Source organism: Pseudophryne corroboree, chromosome 11 (assembly GCF_028390025.1).
Source record: "Pseudophryne corroboree isolate aPseCor3 chromosome 11, aPseCor3.hap2, whole genome shotgun sequence".
In the NCBI taxonomy this organism is placed as follows: domain Eukaryota; kingdom Metazoa; phylum Chordata; class Amphibia; order Anura; family Myobatrachidae; genus Pseudophryne; species Pseudophryne corroboree.
In genome coordinates this window covers 123535230-123558751 of record NC_086454.1, presented here as the reverse complement: position 1 = coordinate 123558751, position 23522 = coordinate 123535230, and the positions used below count along the sequence as shown (strand labels likewise).

The 23522-nt window shown below is 47.7% G+C and overlaps 1 protein-coding gene across 1 annotated transcript in view; it reads right to left on the bottom strand.

Moving 5' to 3' along the window:
- The window catches only part of DEAF1 (DEAF1 transcription factor), a 143948-nt gene that overhangs the window by 5347 nt on the left and 115079 nt on the right, over positions 1-23522 (bottom strand). The gene's annotated exons all lie outside the window — the stretch shown is intronic.

Genomic DNA, 23522 nt, shown 5'->3' with positions numbered 1-23522 from the left:
ATACCTCACCGAACCTACCCCGCCGTCCTGCTGGATGCCCCTTGTCTGGAGAGCCTTGAATGAGGGGCTGAGGTGAGCCGGAGAGCCCCGGGAGCTGCGAGACCGGAGACGAGCGGCACTGAGAAGGTGCGGCGGCGGCCATCTTGGTTGTGGCGTCTGCCGGAAAGCAGGCGCCGCATTGAAACAGCTGACCAGCGGGCCGCGGCGGTGACAGAGGGGGCTTAGCGGCGGGTGCAGAGGGCACCCAGTGATTAAATAGGGTCAGGCCCCACAGATATCAGGACTAATCAAGTAGAGGGGAACAAAAAGAAAGAGAAGCTGCACAATTCGGACGGCGGCCATCTTGGAGGTGGCAGGATAGGCCCCTCTCCCCTGAATTGTGCTGCCCCCGCTGGAGATAGATGGAAATACACTCCTTATATCACCAGATCTACTTCAACTGAATTATCATCCCTGATCCCTCTCCCTGCAGCTGCTGCTATACCTTTCCATAATTCCAGAGAAAGAGGTGTGTTAAACCGGGACGCTCTCCTGGGGATCCCTCTCACTGCTTTCACAGATTATTAGGACCTAGGTCCTGTAAACGATGTAGCACTACGGATGCCTGACTTCCTCCCTCACCCGGACCAATTGTTGAACACGTAACATCCACGTTCACCTCTTTCGACACCAATCCTTAAACGGTCGTTTTTATACTACCAGATATTATGAGCAAAGCGAACACCAGAGCAAAAAAACCGGGAGCTTCACAGGATATCTCGCAACATTTCTCACGCCGGGAAAAACTGTCTGAAACCTCATCTCCACCCCCATCAATGCCTACCCCCATCATGGATCAGACGGAAGCACCTTCAACCAAAGCGGATATTCAATCCCTTCAAAACATGATCTTAGACCTCAAGAACTCCTTCACGACAGCCCTTCAATCAGCGATAGGGGAAATAAAATCAGATATAGCGGCTCTAGACTCCCGCACAACCGCGCTGGAATCAAGGGAAGACCACCAACAGAACTTCCGTAAACAAGTGGGCGAAGACATGAGCTACCTATCCAGCGAGCTGGAAATCCTCAAGGATAAGGTTGAGGATAGCGAAAATCGCGAAAGACGGAACAATCTACGCGTCCGCAATATTCCAGAATCTGTCTCAACTTCCGAACTGGAACCATACCTCCGACGCTTGTTCCTGCAATTGGTCCCGTCGCTTACGGACTCAGCTATTTCGATTGAAAGAGCGCACCGCGCCCTGAGACCTAAACCGAAGGATTCGGACCCTCCTCGCGACGTCATCCTACGGTTTCTGTCCTTTAAGATCAAAAATAGTATCACACTGGCGTGCAGGAATTCAACCACAATTTTATTTGAAGACTCCCAGATCCAGATCTACCAAGACTTGTCACCGGTGACCATTGCAAAGCGGCGTGATTTACGTGCCGTCACCTCTATACTGCGCGACAACGGATACAAATACCGCTGGGGTTTTCCTTTTCGCCTCATTGTGGAGATTGATGGCAAAGTTCACACCATCCGCTCTCCTGATGAAGGGGACAAGCTTCTCCGAAAATTGCAGTTGCCCCCGGTTGCTGCTTCATAATTTTGCTGCTCATCACGTTCACGTTTGTTTGAACGCTGCGTTTTTACAACGTCTAGTATGATTGACTTTGCTCTCAACATTGCTCAAATGCTATGTAATCCATGTTTTTGATATCGTATTGGTATATTGACGACCCTTTTACTGTTTTAACATAATGCTTTTGTTGGCGGACTTTTATACTCCGCGTAAAGCAACGTCTTTGTTTGGTTTCGCCGGTCTGGCGGGCGACCAGGAGACGTGGCCCGGTGGCTGGTGTCCTGAACTGACCCCAATTTTGACGCCATGGGGCCTGTCTCCGGGCGCCGGCCTGTTCGGCGACGTTATTGTAAGCTCCATTGTTATTAGGTTATTACCCTATTGATACTAGCTGTAACATGCTTACTTTTTTGCTAACTTTTGGTATCTGGGACTGATTCGCTCCAGAGCTAAGTTTTGGATAGCTACATATAAGTCCATTATTATTATTTTTGGTGTAATTATGGTCTCGGGTGGGGGGTGTCGGGTCTCTGCCTTGACACATCCTCCCCCGACTCATAGGGATCAAAGGCACTTTCAAACATAGTGGGTTGATACCCTCTTTTGCTATACTGCATTTTTATCCCGCAAGTGAGCTCTTTCTCTCACCTAGAGCTCAATCTTGGCAGTCGAGTATCCTGCCTACTGGATACTACGCCTGCTTATTTCTTTTCTCTTTCTCCTTTGCTTCTCTTTCTTCTATTATCTTCCTCCCTTAGACCCCCGTCACGAGACAGTGGCAAGCTGACATATCTGTGTTCACCGACGAATAGGCCTAGTTATTAGGTACTGTTCGTGTACAGTAACATACATTTTCATTCTCCTCTTTATACCTTTCTCTTTGGTTCTTCTTGTCTACCCTAGCAGAGTCCGGGATCTTAGGGGTTACCAGCGAACCACCCCCACTCTTGCTTTAACCATGCCGTTAACATGCCTGTCCATCAATGTTAAGGGTCTGAATTCTCCCCAGAAACGCTCACATCTCCACAGATCTCTTAAAACATTAAAAGGTGATGTGGTTTTCTTACAGGAGACACATTTGAAAGCTGACTCCCATCCCTCCCTGACGTCTAAACTATTTCCTATGGCCTGGTACTCCAATCATACAGCAAAAAGACATGGGGTGGCCAAACTGGTAAAAGGGTCAGTCCCCTTCCAATTTCTAGATTGTAAACACGACAACGAGGGACGCTACATAATGGTACGAGGAAAAATTGGACACGAGGAGGTTACCTTGGTTAATCTATACGCTCCAAACACTGCCCAATCTAAATTCTTCCGTAAGTTTTTTCACGACCTCTACTCATATAGAAGAGGTAAAACACTGGTCGGAGGTGACTTTAACATGGCTCTCACAAACATGGACAGATCCGGTCCTTTGCGCAGCGGTCAAACCCTAAACTCCTCAGTACTACACAGGTGCATGGCCGAGGCTGGTTTGTTCGATGTATGGCGTTTTCTTAACCCGACCACCAGAGACTACACTTTTTATTCCAACCCACATGACGTGTACTCGCGTATAGATATGTTTCTGAGTTGTGCACCCCTATCCCGGACCGCTCACTCGTCCTCGATAATCCCACTTACCTGGACTGACCACGCAGCTTTAGCTGCGGCATTTGACATTTTTGATATCCCTGACGGCAGACCGACGTGGAGACTTAATGAGACGTTATTGAAGATTCCTAAATTCCAAGACTTAATTAAAACTGAGCTTAGAGACTATTTCGCGGTTAATGTGGAAAGTGACTGCAGCATAGCCACTATTTGGGAAGCCCATAAGGCGGTCATCAGGGGGTCTATTATACAATTTGCATCCCACCGTAAGAGGAGTCGGGAAAACCAAATTGCTTTGTTAACAAATAACATTGCAAAATTGGATCAGGAACACAAACGCACACGCTCTAAAAAAACTCTAGCCGAACTCTCTAAGGCACGCGACAGCCTACAATCACTTTTGGCGGAGAACGTCGAGCGCTCACTTCGATGGGCTAACCAAACATTTTATGATAAAAGTAATAAAGCACACACCTTGTTGGCCAATCGCTTGCGCGCCAAAAAGGCTAACCAATGCATCCACTCTATAAAACAGCCCTCAGGTAATACTACTTACGACCCCAAAAAAATTAACAGTGTCTTTTTCGATTATTATAAGACACTCTATAATCTTGAACCCCCGTCCGACCCTTTAGCACAAGCCGATCAGACACAACAATACCTAGAAGCATGCGCTCTCCCTCGGTTAGACGAGGAGACTAATACTGCTCTCAATGCCGACATATCTGCTGAGGAAATTGAGGCTGCATTAAAAACCCAGAAACCCTCTAAAGCACCTGGCCCGGATGGCTATCCGATGGTGTACTATAAAACTTTTGCCCCTCAACTTATTCCTCACATGGTTTCTCTGTTTAACAAAATACTCCAGGGCACACTATTTCACCCGGACTCCACGACATCCCGTATTATAGTGATCCCTAAACCCGGAAAGGATCCCTTGTATTGCACAAACTACAGACCCATATCTTTGATAAACACCGATCTCAAACTTTTTGCCAAAATACTGGCTTCACGCCTAAACGCTGTGCTGCCGTCACTAATAGACCCTGATCAAGTAGGATTTGTTCCCGGCCGTCAGGCCTCGGACAACACCAGACGTATTGTTAACTTGATTCACCAAATAAACACGACAAAAATACCAGCGATTGCTCTGGCTCTAGACGCCGAAAAGGCATTTGATCGCATCTCGTGGCCCTTTCTGTTTTCTACCTTGTCCGCATTCGGCTTCCATGGACACTTTATCACAGCAATAGCGGCTCTCTATTCTAACCCCTCATCAGCGGTCCTGACCAATGGCTTGAGCTCACATCGAATCAACTTGAAGAATGGTACTAGTAGGTACTAGGCCCTCTCTCACCCCTACTTTTCGCCCTATGCATTGAACCTCTTGCAGCCCGAATCAGACTTAATACGGATATTGGGGGCGTTACAGTGGGTCAGAATCCGTATAAGATATCATTGTTTGCTGACGACGTATTCTTGACTCTCACCAACCCTTTGATATCCCTCCCTAACTTACAAAGAGAACTACTCTTATATGGTTCCCTCTCTGGCTACAAAATAAACCACACCAAATCCGAGGCTCTTACATTTAACGTTCCACCACATACCCATAGGATATTAACGTCTTCTTTCCCCTTTATTTGGAGACCCTCGGCTATTAAATACCTTGGCATATTTATTACTAAATCCTACACCAGCCTATTTCAAGCTAATTATGCTCCCATAATTAAAACTCTCACACAAGACCTAGATAAATGGAACCGTTTATTTATTTCATGGATCGGAAGGATCAATGCCCTAAAAATGAATCTCCTCCCCCGTCTTCTTTACCTGTTTCAGGCCATCCCAATAATGGTGCCCCGAGTGACTCTGGCGTCCTTGCAATCACAGTGCAACAAATTTGTTTGGGCTCAGCGTAAATCTCGACTAAGACGAGCTATGTTGACAAAGAGTGCCACCTCAGAAGGTTTGGGATACCCTGACCTTCAGGCTTATTTTAACGCATGTCACCTTAACCATATAGTGTCCTGGCACTCCGCCATAGGGATCAGAAAATGGGTAGATATCGAAAATTCACTATATCAGGGTGTCCCCCTTGACTCTCTTACCTGGCTCCCCAGGTCCTGCAGACCAGCCTCGGCCTACTCAGTCCCCACGGTTAACTTCACACTCAGACTGTGGGATAAACTCCGCAGCACCCACAAACTATCTTCATACCCCTCACCCTTATCACCCATCTGGGGTCACCCTGCCTTTCCCCCAGGGTGCGAGCAAAGAATAGCGGCCCCATGGCAATCTCAGGGTATCACGAGATTCTTACATGTTAAAGGCATCTCAGCACCGTCCACTTTTGGAGAAATTCAAGAACGCTTTGGTATTCCATCCTCGTGCCAATACCAATATATCCAAATTCTCAGCTTCCTCAAATCTCAGCTTAAAACCGCCCCTCTAAAAACACCCACCTCCTATGAGCATATGTGTCTACGTTCAATCGGCAAAAAGGGGAATATCTCAACAATATACAACTCAATCTTGGCACCTGACCCCCCAATCCGAGAACCCCACGAAATAGCCTGGGAATCAGATCTCTCCCATCCGTTGGAAGACGATCAATGGGAGGAAATTAGAATGCGTATAGCTAAGGCTTCTATCAGTGTAGCACTTAAGGAAACATGTTATAAGGTCTACACTAGGTGGTATCTGGTCCCCTCCAGGCTTCACGCCATTTTCCCCACAACATCAAATCTGTGCTGGAGACACTGTGGAGAGGAGGGAACTTTTTTTCACATATGGTGGACTTGCCCCTCTATCCGTCCCTTCTGGAACACGGTCGGAGCACTTATTGCTCAAACCTGCGGGCATACCTTTGACCTCTCTCCTGACATTGCTTTGCTCCACACCCCCATACCGTCAATACCCAAAACCCAAGACAAGCTAATCATGCAACTTTGCATGGCGGCTAAAGCAATGATAGCTAAATGCTGGAAAGACCATAAGCCACCCTCCAAGGCTGTACTAATGAATAAGATTAACCACATAGCCAATATGGAATACATTACAAGCCTAAGGAATAACACTGTGGCGCAGTTCCACAACACCTGGTCTCCTTGGTACTTCGCCCGCTCTCTAGTGTTGCCCGGACTCTGCTAACTCTGATAATCCTGTTAATTTTCCTAATACTGATAATACTGCTAATATTAATAATATAGCTAATAATGCTACTATCACTAGCATTACTTTCTCCTCTAGCCCACTGATTGTCCCTCCTTATGGTATCAAACCAGAAGAATATCCCCAACCTCTTGCTTTCTTATAGGGAACCTTCTTAATCTTCCTCCTTTAACACCGCCCACTCTCTTGCTTCTCTAATCCCTTCCCCCTCCTCCTCTTTCTTGCTCTATCCTCCATGGAATTACACTCAGTCTAGATTTAGAATTGATTCGATAAATAAAAAATAAAATTGAGAATTGTTTAGGCTTACGAATAGACTTTTATATGACATATTTTGACGATACCGATTTGTTTTTGTCGCCATAGAATTGTCTCTATTTAGGCGCTATGTTATGTACACATCCTGTAACCAAGTTTATGCCCTCTACCTGTACAACCTAACTATTGTTCATGTTATGGACACTGTTCATTCTCAATAAAAAATTCTAACTTAAAAAAAAAAAAACTACAACACCCAGCAGGTCAACAGCAGCTGAAGTGCTATAGGCTGCTTTAAGTGAAACCAACCCTAAAAAAAGATTAGTTAAGTTGTCCAAACTGTTTCATCCTGTCATTCATTAAATGTTTGAACGTTTATTCTAAAGCTGCTCAATATCCATGGTCATATTTGTGCGAATGGATGTGCCAAAACACAATTTAAGGATTGTAACAAGGCAAAAACCTTCAATTAGCTTACTTAGGGTGGGTACACACTAGTGACTAGGCGATATGTCATCCGATCCCACGGATAAGAGCAACATATCGTCCACATCGTGTAGTGTGTACCCTCAATTGCACGCTCCCGCGGCTCACCAGCGACATCATCACATTTAGTGTTACACACATCAAACACATAAACTGTGTATGTCCCAGGCATAACCTGCCATTTCTCCGTCAGGGTCCACAGGTTATCCACAGGATAACAATGGGATATGATGGAGCGACAGCGGATTGGCACCAAACGATCACAAGCTTTCAGTCCTCCCAGGATGCAACGGGCCCGTCCATATATCCCCGCCCACTGGCTCAGGCAAATCAGTTTTTTGTCTGGTGCGGCAGGAGCCGGACCATGGTCAGAGGGCTGCTGTTCTTGGCAGCCCTAAGCTTTCTTATTTTATTTTTATAGTCTTACTATGTTTTTGAGCGCTCTTTCTTAACAGCGTCTTATACGCATATTGGAAAGAGTCGCTCCAACAACTCTCCGCCGGGTCGCAACAATGCTTACCCATGTGTACAGTGCTGTCTCGACGGGCGTCTGTGTCGGATATACTAGCAGGTCCAGCAGACGTTAAAAGGCTGTGGCCGGAGCACAGGGAGAAGGTAAGGCATCGGTTCGACGTAGTCGGGGAATACGGACACAACTGCACTATATTGGGAGGAGACTACCAAACAGTAGCTGACGCGCCGCCACCACAGGTGCTCCAGCGCTAGGCCTTAGGGATCATAAGGCACCATGATTAGTAAGAGGCTGCAATCCCTAGGGTTGATGTCAGCGGCGGGGAGTTAGACGCTCTCCTGGTCGCCCCTCCCCCCAGTTCATGACCAGTTTCCGCTAGTCTCCCACCATGAACTGTTGCCTCACTTCCGTCTCAGACGCTACCACGGGGGGTCTCGGTCGCAGCATAGGCTGCTGCGTCTGTGTTCACTAAGCGCTACCGCGAGGAGACCCAGTCGCAGTACAGGAGTCTGTATGACCGGTGCGTCTGTGTCCACTTAAGAGCTCCCGCAGCGGCAGTGTACACTAGTAGCGTCTGGATCCACTCAGCGTTCGCTAACGTATTGATCGATCTTGGAAGTGAGGTGAGTCTCACTGTATCCAACTCTACTGAGTACGGGTTATACAGCACTAAATTTCTATCTACTTTGGTCAGTATGAATAGTTAAATTTAAGTTCCTTTTGCATATGAGTCTGTGTACATTACTGTGGTTTTCTTCGCATTGCGTTTGAATACTTTAAGATCTGTATAAAACAGAATTCAGTAATATGTACTCCTACATACTTTAAAATGTGTTTGTAGTTGATTATGTGCTCATATGACTAATATATAACATGTGACTGACTGCTAGTGTGATTGCTGACTTTAATATGCGTTTGTCAGTTGTTTCTTCTGGTCCTCAATGCTGGTGCATGGGTAGGGTCAGATTAATATAACTTTAGAAGGTTAAAGTGATTACAGTAACAAATTGTGTAGTACACTGTGAAAGTGCTGATAATTTATCATGTCTAAGAGCGGCAAAGGTGACGAGGGTACACTCACAGTAACACCAACACTCATATCATGTTTGTCTTGCAAAACTGTATTCTACTCTCAGGATCTGGTACAGGATGGTTTATGTGCAAATTGTTTTGCGTTTCAGCAGATTACGTTTCAGCAGATTACAAGGCAGACCCCTGGTCAACGTCAGGTACAGATAGATCCACCTTGGGCGATGTTTGCACAGACCGTATATGCACCATCCTCCTCAGAGGATGTGTCCGGGAAAGCGGTGGATTGTGAGGATGTAGCGGCCCGTTTAGAAGACGTCTTAGTCTTAGGTGGTCGAGAGTGAGACTTACGTTTAGTCAGCGATCGGTTTAAGTGCTGTAACTGTGTTGAGATTTGATCCGCCCATGGCGGATTGACTGTAGGGACCATAAATTGCTGCACTGGCATAGGAGGTCCCACAGGGGGCGTAAGTTTTCTTACCAGCATATTTAACAATGTGGAGAAGGTAGCTAAAGGTGGGTCATTAGTTGCCCTCGGTGCTACAGATCCACTGGGGGGTAAGGAACCCCCTGAACCTGAACTCTCTGCTGCCACGTTTTCCTCAAAAGTAACTGCAGCATCACTACCATACAATGTGGGAGAAGCCCCAGTTCCATTGCCTCGTGTAGCCGACATAATAAATAAGCACAATATCAGGCAACCTGGTACAATCTTAGCAGCGATATACCTAGCAAGAACTCCCAGTGAAGTGTGACGTTCCTGCCAACACAAACCGGAAATCCAAGATAGATACTATATATGTGTGTGTGTGTAGGAGGAAGGCTTAACAGCGCCAAACCGCGATACCAATCTGTACTAGTATATAGACCAGAATGTTAAACAAATAAATTAATAGCGTCCTTGTAAGACACTCCCTTTCGTATATTCGGGCGTCAGCTACACCTTAAGGAAAAAAGCATTGGTAAAGTGCTTTATGAATAGTGTAAAAAAGGTAGTGGATAAGGTGTTTCTAAGTGACCAATGGTGTCATTGAGATCTAAGGAGACTAAATTAAAAAGTGATAAAAATGTAATCAAATACAATTAGCACCAATACAGAAGTGAATAATAAAGCCACATATAAAAAAAAACAATAAAAATACTACATAAGTAAAATTATCTCCAGAGCTACATACAAGTTCACAAATTCATATACAAGTAGTGGTATAAACTGGTATAAGACAGGAGGACCAAATTCCTAATAATAAAAATTGGAAAAAAGATCAGCATAAAAAAATAAAATAAAAATAGAGTTCTTAACTTTGAGAGGGTAGGTATATGTCTGGTAGCATCCAACGCGTTTCGTCCTATCTGTACTTCATCAGGAGGACGAAGTGTGATACGAAACGCGTTGGGGCGTGGCCTGTCTGACGCACTGTGTCCACCTGTGCAGCTGCTCCCACTGTCTGATCCAGAGAGGTTTCCCGACGAGTCACGGCTATACCATAGCCGGCGGCAAGGTATGTGGTCCCGGGTGGCGGCCAGCGGGTATGCAGTTTGTGCCAGTGGATTTTCTTTGAACCGTGTGGTAACCAGCCCACAGCGTGTGCTATATGGTACGAGTCCTATACAATTTGTCCATGGACCTGTTACTGTTTTTAAATTTAATAAACAGTCTGCACTATGAGCGCCTTTTCCATTATGTTTTATTCCTATATATATATATATATATATATATATATAGTGACTATAAATCACAAAGAAAAATACACAGCAAGTATATCTTGTGAAATACCTATATTATTCAGAAAACCTGACAAACTTAGCCCCCTCAGGTTACAGAATATAGGAGTAGCAAGCTGAGTGGAATACCCGAAATGGCAGCCACGCAGCAGCTACATGCACACACACATATATAGTCACAAGTGTACCATGCAGGAATTATACCACCAGAAAACTGCACTGGACTAGCAATACAAAGTAATACTCAGTATAGCTATATATGTAAACAGTAGATATAACAAAACACAGTAGATACTGGATGTATATCACAGGGTGTTTGTACCACACAACCCTGAATCATACTTGCCTACTCTCCCAGAATGGCCGGGAGGCTCCCGAAAATCGGGTGACCCTCCCGGCCCCCAGAAGAGCAGGCAAGTCTCCCGATTTCAGGGGTCCCCTCTGCCCGGCCGCCCAATTAGCGAGTAAAGTGGGCGGTCCGGGCAGGCGATGATGCGATTCTTGTTGAATCGCGTCATCATAGCCACGCCCCCTGCTGTATAATGCCGGTAATAGCGGCATTACACAGCGGAGGCGTGGCTTAAATGACACAATCCTGCAGCCACGCCCCGAACCGCCTCTGGCCCGCCCCCCTCTGCACGTTACGTCACTGCTCGCCCCCCTGCTGAGCCAAACTGGCTGCTCTCTCCCGGAGAGAGCAGCCTAAAAGTCGGCAAGTATGCCCTGAATGTATGCACTCTTTCATAACCAACACTGTCCCTTGACAGGTAAAATACTTAAGTGTCCTGTAAACTGTACAGCGCTGGCGAGCAGGCGGCTTTACAGAGGAGGATTTGCCCCAGCAGTCCCAGGAACAGCGCAGCTCTGTGTGATGGCGGCTGACAGGGAGTGAGGGAGAGATATGCAGCTCCAGGGCGGGAACATTTACCCAAATGGCGCCCTGGGGCTGAGGGAGGGGCTACAGGTTAGGCCTTATCCCCCTGCTGGCTTCCCCACCGGGCACTGAGGGCTGTATAAAAATGGGTTTTTATAATAGAAAAAACCCCACCTGTGCCCTTTGTCCCGGTGACTAGTGGAGCAGCTGCCCTTTACAGTGTCCACGCCAGCGCGCACTACCGCGCCAGATCGCGGTAATAGCGGGCCAAGGAGACCCCTTACCTCCCCTTGTACCTGCGGCCATGCGATCCCGGAGGTTATCGGCGAGTGTGTGTGACTAACGAAGAAGGACACCGGAGCCTCCTCTGTAGTTACCCGGCAACCAGGGCGCGGGAGTATACAGCGCCGCTGTGGGAGTGATGGAGCTGCAGCAGAGGATGTCTATCTGACATGCATTAAAGCTGCAGCCCTTGAAGTCTTCAAAATTTCTTCTTTCTTCTGAAATTAAGCTATAATATGGGCTACAAGAGCAACCCCCCTGTTGAATGCCTGCTTACTGCATGGCACCAACTTACAAACTGAGCTCCTGTGCACGGAGGCGGGGTTATAGAGGAGGCGGCGCTGTGCATCTTGGGAACAGTCAAAGCTTTGAGCCTGTTGGTGCCTCGGATCAAGATCCTACTCTACACCCTGATGTTAATCCTTGTGGAGCGCAGTGTACCCCGCAGCAGGAATATATTTGGGTCCCACGGTTTCACATGGAGACGTTACGCTCCATAGTTTGGGCCATGGAACCAGGGGATTATATGGTATCCCTGGATATTCAGGATGCTTACCTACATGTTCCTATAGCACTGTCCCATCAGTGATATCTCAGGTTCGCTATCCTCCAGCAGGATTTTCAGTTCCAGGCATTACCTTTTGGGTTAGCCATGGCACCCAGAGTATTTACCAAGATCATGGTGGTTATGGCAGCTTATCTTCGCAAGCAGGGGATAAGAATTTTTCCATACCTCTATGACCTGTTAATTGTAGCACAATCACAGGAAATGCTCCAGGACCATCTCCAACAGACAATAACATGTCTGCAGAGGCACGGATGGCTCATAAATTGGGCAAAATCGTCTCTAGTTCCATCACAACAGATGACTCACTTGGGGGCTGTACTGGATTCAAGTCTGCAGAAAATATTTTTACCTCGGGACAAGATAACCAAGGCACAGTCAAGGACTCAGGAGTTGTTACACAGCCAAACAATATCAATCCACGCAGTGATGCAACTGATGGGTTTGAAGGTGTCAACATTCGACATGGTGGCGTATGCACAATTCCACTGAAGACCTCTGCAGCATCTGATTCTGGCTAGATGGAATGGAATACATCAGACAATAAAGAAACAGACTATGGTACTTTCTCACAAGGTAAGAAAGTCATTAGCTTGGTGGCTACAAACATCCCATCTAGACAAAGGGAGACCCTTTTGGATATCAGATTGGGATATCCTGACAACAGATGCCAGTCTACAGGGCTGGGGAGCAGTCAGGGCCGGTTCCGGGGCTTCTGGCGCCCCGGGCGGCATTAGGGGGCGTGGCTTCATACAGGGGGCGTGGTCAGTTACGCCCCCTGTACTGTTGCAGGATGTGCGGTGCGCGATGATGTCATCGCGCACCGCACAGCAAAGGTCCTCTCCACGAAGGTAAACTAGACGCTAAGCGTCTAGTTCCCTTCGTGGAGAGGACCTTTGCTGTGCGGTGCGCGATGACGTCAACGCGCACCGCACATCATTACAGTGAAGGTCCTCTCCAGGAAGGGAAATTAGACGCGTAGCGTCTAGTTTCCCTTCACAACGGACAGCGCGGCAGCGGGGGGCACCACAGCAGCAGCGGATCTTGCCATGGTGCGGCGCCCTCCGGATGGCGCCGGCGCCCTCTGGAAGGCAGCGCCCCGGGCAAAAGTCCTGCTTGCCCGTGGCAAGATCCGATACTGGGAGCAGTGTCCGGAAGATTATGGTTCCAGGTACAATGGACCACAGAAGAAAGTTGCCTGCCAATAAATCTGTTAGAACTTCGGGCCATATACATGGCACTGATTCAGGCAAAGGACACTCTTCAAGGAAGACCAGTTCAGATCCGCTCGGACAATGTAACGGCGGTAGCGTACCTCAACCATCAGGGAGGAACGCGCAGTCAAACAGCAATGAAAGAGGTACATCACATACTAAAATGGACAGAACTCCATCTTCTAGCATTGTCCGCAGTGTTCGTTCCGGGAGTCCTAAACTGGGAAGCAGACTTTCTCAGTCGACAAGCCATTCAACCAAGCGAATGGGCTCTACATCCGGAAAGTCTTTCAGACTCATGGCATCCCGTCTGAACAACAAAGTACCCGTATACGGGTCAAGAACAAAGGATCCCGGAGCGATCTTTGAGGACGCCCTGTCAGTGAAATGGGATTTTCATCCAGCGTATCTGTTTACTCCGATCATCCTGCTACCCAGGGTGGTGAGGAAAATAAAAGAAGCAAAGGGTGCCGTGATTCTAATAGCTCTGGCTTCGTCCAGAAGGCATTGGTACACAGATCTGCAGAGAATGTCGATGGATGCTCCACTTCTGCTCCCTCAACGTCCAGATCTACTAATGCAGGGTCCTTGTTACCACAGGCATCTGGATCGACTATCGTTGACGGCGTAGCTCTTGAAACCTCTATCCTGAAGTCAAAAGGATTCTCACAACAGGTAATTCAAACAATGCTCAGAGCAAGGAAACCCTCCTCAGCTCGCATTTATCAACGAATATGGCATGCCTATATTCATTGGTGCAGTGAAAGAAATATGGGGCCGAAATCTTTCCAAATTTCTAGGGTCTTAGATGTCCTTCAGGCGGGAATGGATAAAGGTTTGAAGGTGGCTTCCTTGAGAGTACAAGTGTCAGCATTGACTGTATGGTTCCAAAAGAAAATTGCCAATTTACAGGATGTGTGTACTTACTTCCAGGGAATGCTGCGCATTCAACCTCCCTTTGTTCCTCCTACAGTACCTTGGGACTTAAATTTAGTCCTGAAAGCCCTTCAAGTTGCTCCATTTGAACCACTTAATAAAGTGGATCTTAAATGGTTGACAGCTAAAGTTCTCTTTCTACTGACTATGGCAACAGATAGAAGAGTGTCAGATTTAGGAGCGCTGTCTTGTCGTTCTCCTTTTCTGACTTTTTATCCAGATAAAGCAGTTCTCAGAACTAGGTCTGGGTATCTTCCGAACGTGGTGTCTAAATTCCACCTTAATGAAGAAATTGTAGTCCCGGCTTTTCAGGTATCGGGGCTTTCTGCGGGAGATGCGTCGCTGGACATAGTCCGGGCATAAAGGATCTACGTGGATCGTACCATTCTCTACGGATTTCACAATAGAGGATGGCCTGCTACTAAACAGATGCTGGCAAGATGACTTCGAATGACGATTTCAGAAGCATATTCTCGAGCTGATCTCCCTGTTCCGGATAATGTCTCTGCTCACTCTACTCGTAACGTAGGTCCTTCATGGGCAGCACAAAATGGTGCTTCAGCAGAACAGATATGTAAGGCAGCCACATGGTCTTCCATTAACACATTCATTAGACATTATTTCTTGGTAACTTTTGCCTCTCATGACGCTGAATTCCGGCGAAAGGTTCTCCTCTCCAATCAGAAGCGGCCCCACCACTAAATTGCTTTGGGAAATCCCATTGTTATCCTGTGGATAACCTGTGGACCCTGCCGGAAAAATATACATTATGGTAAGAACTTACCGTTGATAACAGTATTTCTCCTAAGTCCACAGGTTCCACAGGGATCCCACCCTGACGCACCTGATTTGAGGATCTTTCTACTCACTAAACCTCTTCCTTCTTGTACGGAAGGGTGTGCATGTGTGTTCTTCTCGCCTGATTAGGGCTCTACATGATGCTCCTGCCTAAATGCTTTGGAATACAACTGATTTTCCTGAGCCAGTGGGCGGGGATATATGGACGGGGCCGTTGCATCCTGGGAGGACGGAAAGCTTGTGATCGTTTGGTACCAATCCGCTGTCGCTCCATCATATCCCATTGTTATCCTGTGGAATCTGTGGACTTAGGAGAAATACCGTTATCAACGGTAAGTTCTTACCATAACGTATATATTTTTTTCAAATGGCATTATTTAACAATTTTACAGGCCTCCCACTTTGCGACTCATGGATGGCACATTGGGCCTGATACAGATGTGGCTGGAGGAGCTATCGCTGCTGCTTACATAGAAGCAACAACGATAGCACTGATATGATAATGCAGCAGGAGGCGTCATGCCTCCGGTTGCATTACTAATCTGAACTGCGTCCAAGGGCACAGTATCTGATCTTCCCTGGCACCATCTGCCGGCTGAGTGACCCATGGGCCGCACAAGCCGGTCGGCTCAAGTCCTATGTAGAGGCCAGGAAATTTCTGTCCACTGACGGAGAGCATGACCTCGTCCGTTCCCTGTACTGGCAGCAACAGGCCTCTGTTTTGGGAAACGGAGGCCGTCGCTGCCCCCAAAAGAACTCTTTGTGAAAACCTGGGATTACTAGGAATTACTTTTTTTTTTACAATATGGCATAAAATCAGTGGGTGGCAAGGGATTCCGCATGCACACGCACAAACCCCTGCAGTAGCGATATGAATTCCCACATAGGATAGTAAATCAGGCATCTGTGGTTACCCGCACATACAGTCACTTTGTGTCCGACTCAGGGCTTAATACAGACCTGATCGTAGATGTGCAAAAAAATGAACAACTATGATCATAATCTCTGACACGTGGGGAAACGCCCAGGACAGAGCAAGTCCGCCCCGCATGCCATCTCTTCCTCCCCCCTTCCCCCACAGATGTGCAAAAGCATCTCCGCTTTCGCATCTGCAGAGTAGCTCTCTGCCTACGCAGCCTAACTGCTTAGGCAGGGGACTACCCGCCATGTTTAGGGTCGCAGCGGCTGCGTTTGATGACACACAGCCGCCGTGGCCCGCCCCACAAATGGTCCGGACACGTCAGTGTTGTCCGGACCGCGCCCCAAAAATGCTGCCACAACGCCCCGCGGTCAGTCAATCACTCAGAGGTGATCGCACAAGTGAGATGCCGTTACATCTCATTGTGTGCGCACGCTTAGTGCGGCTGCTACGCGTGCAAACTCAGCACAGGGCTTCAGCCTGCATACGCTGCCGCAACAAGGTCTGAATTAGGACCTCAGAATCAGCCCCAAAGTGTTTAACAGTGCTGATAGCTTCTCTCCTCTCATCTCTTCTTCTATATTAGTTACCATAAAAATAGAACCAGATATTTTACTACTCCCAATACGCTCTGCGACAGCCCGACATCCAGCTCCACCGAGACATTTCCCTATGCATAAACAGCTTGTCACAGCCAGACTTCCCGCACAGAACAGCTCTCATTTCTCCAATTTATTACACAGAAAAAAGCAAATATATCAAAATATAATTTAGTAAAAAACAAATGGTTGAATATTGTCAAAAACTATTACTATAGATATAATAAGTAATGCAAAAGAAATTGATGTGGCTATTGCGCTGATTTAGATTACTGTTAACAAGCAATAAATTCTGGCTGAATAAAGATGCAACACTTTAAGATGAAAAATCAGTATCTTGATTTTCTAGTTTTTGTTTTCCACATAAAAAGTTTTCTCTTACGCCCTAGAGGATGCTGGGGTCCATTTAGTACCATGGGGTATAGACAGGTCCTTTGGGAGCCACTGGCACTTTAAGAGTTTAATAGTGTGGGCCGGCCCCTCCCACCAGACCCAGTTTAGAAAATGTGCCCGGAGGAGCCGGTCACAGCTAGGGGTGCTCCTAGGAGTTTTTCTAGTTTTATTGTTTTCTAAGAGTTGTTAGGTACAGGAAGGCTGCTGGCAACAGCCTCCCTGCTTCGTGGGACTTGGGGGGGGGAGAAGGAACCAACTCTCGAAGTTAATGGCTCGCTATTTCCGCTGACAGGACACTGAGCTCCTGAGGGTGCTGATCCCAAGCCCATGAGGCGACCGCTCACTCCCACAGCATGGCCGCCACCCCCTAACAGAGCCAGAAGAATGAAGAGTGGTGAGTTCAGCGCCGGCGGCTCGGTTCGCGGGTCACCGGCGGGAATGGCAGCACAAGGGTGGGAGCACAGCTCTGTCAGGCTGCGCTCCATGAAGGCTCAGCAACATTGTTATGTAGATGCGGCTGAGGGGCGTCCTGGGCCAGCGCGATCACCCTACACTTGGAAAACGGCTAACAGGGGCTGATCCTACTGTTAGCACTAAACACCTCAGGCCAGTATAATCATATTATGTGCGGGAAGCCGCGCGCCATTACAGGGGACGGGGCTTCTCCTCAGAGCGGATCCAGCACTCACCAGCGCCATTTTTTCCCTACAGCACGCTGACAGGGGGCGCTGACCCTTCACCTGACTCCAGTTACTGCGGTACCAGGGTGTTATAGACAGGGGGCGAGAGTGTAACATATTAAGGCTGAATAGTCAGCGCCGGGCTTTTACCATAATAACTGCTCCAAGGGCGCTGTGTGGCTGGCTCCTTAGACTCTGTGACTCTCTAAAGGAACTCTGGGGAAAACTGTGTCTGACATTTTCCTGTCTGTGTGTGTGTATATGTGTATTTATCCACATTACCATGTCTAAGGGCTCTGTATCATGTGCTGCAGAGTGTGTATCTTCTCCTGAAGAGTCTATCCCATGCACTCAGGACTGCAATGTGCTTTCCCAACCTTCTGAATCTGAACCCCCATGGGTGGTTTCGTTAAGGGGAATGATATCCCAGATTTCATCAAGGCTGTCACATAATGAGAAAGAGACGCAGTTTTTGAAAAAGTCTGTAGAGGGTTTGCAGCATTCAGCTCCTGCTTCCTCCAATACCCCACATACATACGCTAAAAAACGTACACTTGCCCAAATAATGCAAGTTGACACTGATACCGACTCTGATACAGGGGACGGTGATGGGGATATGCATGGGGGGGATGTCTCCCTTGCTAAGGGGGTGCAGTTGATGATTGAAGTCATTAGGGATGTTTTGCATACTACTGAGAAGGATTCTGAGCCGGAACAGGAATCTTATTTTACGGAAAATAAGAAATCCTCCCTCACCTTCCCGGCTTCTAAAGAGCTAAACTCTTTATTTGAAAAATCCTGGGAAAAAATTCCAGATCCCTAAAAGAATTATCATTGCTTTTCCTTTCCCTGAAGAGGATAGAAAGAAATGGGAAAACCTGCCTATAGTAGACGCTTCTGTATCTAGGTTGTCTAAAAAGGTGGTTTTACCTGTCCCTGGTTCAACCGCACTAAAAGAGCCGGCTGACCGCAAGATTGAGACTATGCTCAAATCTCTATACACAGCTACAGGCGTGGCTTTAAGGCCCACTATTGCTTGTGCGTGGATTTCTAAGGCCATAGTAAAGTGGTCAGGCACTATACTATGGATAGGAGTGACATTGATTTGTTTTTGCGTCACATACAGGATTCTGCTGGATTCATGGTAAAGGAAAATGAATGAAAGTCCAATGTCCATACGTAAAAAAGAAAGAGTAGCTGTCCTTATGGAAGCTGACCACAAATGGAAAAAGTGGCGTGTACCTGATGAAATGCGTATAAGCAATCACTCACTCCTGTCTGGATGTGATCACCTCTCGGCTCTCTCTCTCCTGAGCCGGAGGTGTTGAATTAGCGGCTCCGTTCCTTTTTTCAAAAAGCACCCTGAGGTGCAAAATCAGTTGAGGTTCATTCCTAACATCCAGCCCAGTCAGAGGACGTCCGGAGGTATCCGCACCTATACACTAACAGAAGCAAGTGGCCCCCTCCTGCATGAGACGCGGCCCACCAAAGGGAATTATCACCTCTGCATTCCAGCGGCACCGCTTATGGGGGGTCATTCCAAGTTGTACGCTAGCTGTTTTCGGTCGCTGTGCAGCGATCAGGCAAAAAAAATCTGCATTTCTGCGCATGCGTATGCGGCGCAATGCGCATGCGCGACGTACTTTCACAACATCCGAAGTAGTTTCACACAAGGTCTAGCGACGCTTTTCAGTCGCACTGCTGGCCGCAGAGTGATTGACAGGAAGTGGGTGTTTCTGGGAGGTAACTGACCGTTTTCGGGGAGTGTGTGGAAAAACGCAGGCGTGTCAGATACAAACGCAGACGTGCCTGGGGAAACGCAGGCGTGGTTGGCCGAACGCAGATCTTGTTCGTAACGTCAAAACAGGAACTAAACAGTCTGAAGTGATCGCAAGCTAGGAGTAGGTCTGGAGCTGCTCAGAAACTGCACAATCTTTTTTTGTAGCAGCGCTGCGATCCTTTCGTTCGCACTTCTGCTAAGCTAAGATACACTCCTAGAGGGCGGCGGCTTAGCATTTGCACGGCTGCTAAAAGCAGCTAGCGAGCGCACAACTCGGACTGAGGGCCATGGTAAGACTACACTGGCTAAAGATTAGCTGCCACAAACCAAATAAGTGACGGGCCCATCACGAAGCAGAAGAACGGAGCCGCTAATTCAACACCTTTGGCTCAGGAGAGAGAGAGAGAGAGAGACGAGAGGTGATCACATCCAGACAGGAGTGAGTGATTGCTTATATGCAATTCAGCAGATACACGGCACTTTTCCATTTGTGGTAAGCTTCCATAAGGACAGCTACTCTTCCTTTTTTACGTATGGACATTGGACTTTCATTCATTTTTTAATACATAAAAAAATCGTGGTTGCATTCTATATACATGCTTCCCCCCCGCCCCCCCTTTTTTTAAAGGAATGTAACATTGGGTGCTTCTAAATGTGATTCTATTTACTTGTTTTTAGATTTATGTGTGACCATTGTTTTTAAAATAACTTTTATGTGGAAAACAAAAATTGAAAAAAGGAGATTTATGATAAGACTTACAATTGTTAAATCTCTTTCTGCAAGGTACACTGGATTCCACAGGGAATAACATTGGGGTATAGAGTTGGATCTTGATCCGAGGCACCAACAGGCTAAAGCTTTTACTGTTCCCAGGATGCACTGCACAGCCTCCTCTATATCCACGCCTCCAGGCACTGGAGCTCAGTTTTGTTAACCAGTCCAATGCAGTGGCAGGCAAAAAGACGACAGTAGTTAGTAGCCACAGATAACCACATTCTCACAACAGGAGAAGGTACCTGCGGCTAATGCCATACAAACCCAAAGAAGCTAAGTGCGTCAGGGTGGGCGCCCTGTGGAATCCAGTGTACCTCGCAGAAAGATTTAACAATGGTAAGTCTTACCATAAATTTCCTTTTTTGTTGCGGGGTACACTGGTATTCCACAGGGAATAACATCGGGGATGTCCTAAAGCAGTTCCTCATGGGAGGGGATGCACTGTAGCGGGCACAAGAACCCAGCGTCCAAAGGAAGCATCCTGGGAGGTGGAAGTATCAAAGGCAAAGAACCTGATGAACGTGTTCACTGAGGACCACGTAGCCGCCTCGCTCAATTGTTCTATGGACGCACCACGGCGGGCCGCCCAAGAAGGCCCAACAGACTGAGTTGAATGGGCCTTGATAGTAGCAGGAGCTACTTAGGCCTTAGTGTGGCATACTCTTACATTCTATTAACACTTTTCACTTATTCATTTTTTAACACTATTTCTATATTTTAATTGCATTTCATTTTTGTATCACTTTCTCTATAGCTTCGGCTTCCTAAATACTAATTTATTAACACTATAGTTTTTTCACTGGTATGCTACGCTGGGCTTTCTGGCTTATGCTGGTGTTTTGGGGTGCCACACCCTGCACCTAGATATAGCGCTAGGGACCCCAAATATACAGAGACGCCTTGATGCGGCTTTGGGGCTTATTCACACATTTGCGCAAATATGTGTAACGAAGATCTCTGAATTCTATTATTATGTGGAATTTAAATCTGGTTACGGTTATCATTCAGGGTGCTGGGGGAAACAAATGCCTTTTTTTTCTTGCTTAGAAATACCCCTCCCTTTCGAGCACCTGAATGATATCACTAAGCTAATTGAGCATCTACCAATATATATGTTAGTAGCAGGAGCTGGAAGACCAGCCTGTATATAAGCTCGTGCATTCACCATTCTAATCCATCTGGCCAAGGTCTGCTTATTCGCAGGCCAGACACGTTTCTGAAAACCAAAAAGAACAAAGAGAGAATCAGCTCTCCTAAGAGAGGCGGTTCTCTTCACATATATACGGTGAGCCCGTACCACATCTAAAGACCAGTGATCGCGGTGAGCGAAAAAATTTGTGGGTCCCAGGGACCCTTTACTGTAAAAAATTGGGGTCCTCTTCCACAATTTCTGTGTCCCATCACATATTATGGGGGATGAGGGCAGGCAGCAGTTGGGACACTGCTGGGGGCAAGTAGCATTTAGAGTAAAGAGGTTTAAGGGCAAGCAGCAGCTGGGGTAGAACTGGGGGTAGAGGCAGGGAGAAGTTGGGGTAAGGGCAGGCAGTGCTGGGGTTAAGTGTGGAAAACAGTTGGGACAGTGCTGGGGGAGGGGGCTAGTGTCAAGCAGTGCTATGTGTAGGTAGAGAGAAAGGGTAAATAGCAGCTGGGACAGCACTGGATGGCAAGGAGGGGGATAGGGGCAAACAGTACTAGTGGTAGGGAGAGAGTAAGGGTAGATAGCAACTGAGGCAGTACCGGTGACAAGGAGGGGGCTATCTGCAGGCAGTGCTGGAGTTAGGGAAGGGATAAGGGTAGATGGCAGTTACAGGGTTTAAAAGTTGGCACCAGAAAAGGAGGGGTCTCTTTGCGCTCCTGGAAAAGTGGATGTGGCCTCGCAACAAGTGGCGGTAGGTGGTAAGGTGTGGTAGGTGACAGTGTGAGTGTGCAGGGACAGGTCTGTGGGATGATGTTGTGGGCAGTGGTGCTTAGATCTTAGGGATGTGGCCACTCGAAACGGGAGCGTGTTCATCATGATATGCCATCCGTTTCTCATCGCTCTAGGAGTATTTCTCTCTATTCTATTCCAAATACACCTTACCTACAAGGTGGTTTCAGTGCAACGGGGAACCTCTGAAGAAATGGATCCTCCCTGGGCAGACAGTGGACCTCATTCCGAGTTGATCGCTAGCTGCTTTCGTTCACAGCACGGCGATTAGTTGAAAAAGCGGCATTTCTGCGCATGCGTACGGGCCGCAGTACGCACGCGCAAAGTACTTTCACACAAAAGTATGCCGTTTTACACAAGGGCGAGCGACGCTTTTCTGTCGCTCTGTTGATCGGTGAGTGATTGACAGGAAGTGGGTGTTTCTGGGTGGTAACTGCCCGTTTTCAGGGAGTGTGCTAAAAAACGCAGGCGTGACAGGTAAAAACGCAGGCGTGCCTGGGGAAACGGGGGAGTGGCTGGCCGAACGCAGGACGTGTTTGTGACGTCAAAACAGGAACTAAACTGACTGAAGTGATCGCAAGGAAGGAGTAGGTCTGCAGCTACTCAAAAACTGCATGAAAAATTTCACGAGCAGTTCTGCTAACCTTTCGTTCGCACTTCTGCTAAGCTAAGATACACTCCCAGAGGGCGGCGGCCTAGCATGTGCACTGCTGCTAAAAGCAGCTAGCGAGCGAACAACTCGGAATGAGGGCCAGGGTCTTCAGTTGGTATTCACTATTCATGTAGGAGATCGCCTGGATAGAAGCTGCCTGTTTGTGTAGGAATATAACCAATGATCATCAAACAAAGGTTCACCCAGTCTCATGATCCCTGTGTCACTTCCTGACCCCTGAATCCACTCCAGCCTCTTGTGTCTCTCCAGCCTCTTACCTTTCCAGCCTTCTGCCCCTTATGTTAATGTTGCATCGGGGTCCTTTCCACAAAGTGAAAAAAGACAACGCTTGTGACAATCCAGCCTCGTCATTCCAAAACTCTCTCCCCTGTGTCCCTCTGTGCCTCTCTGCAATCCCCCCCCCATGTGCCTCTCTGCGCCCCCCCCCCCCCCGTGTGCCTCTCTGCGTCCCCTTTCAGTGCCTCTCTGCTTTGCCCCCTCAGTGACTTTCTGCTTTGCACCCTCCGTGCCTCTCTGCTTTCCCCTCTCTGTGCCTCTCAGCTTCCTCCCCATGTGTGCTTCTCTGCGTTCCCCCCATGTGCCTCTGTGTGTCCCGAATCTCTGTATTCCCCCTGTGCCTCTCAGCCTCCTCCCCCCCGTGTGCCTCTCTACGTTCTAAACCCAACCCCCCCCCCCCCCGGTGAGTGACCTGGGCCCCAGGTGCCATGCAATTCTGGAGCTGTGCCTGCTTCAGCCACAGCGTTTGAGGCAGTCTGGCCGGGGTGCGGGGGACTAACATCGCTGCATGGAGACTGTGCTCTGC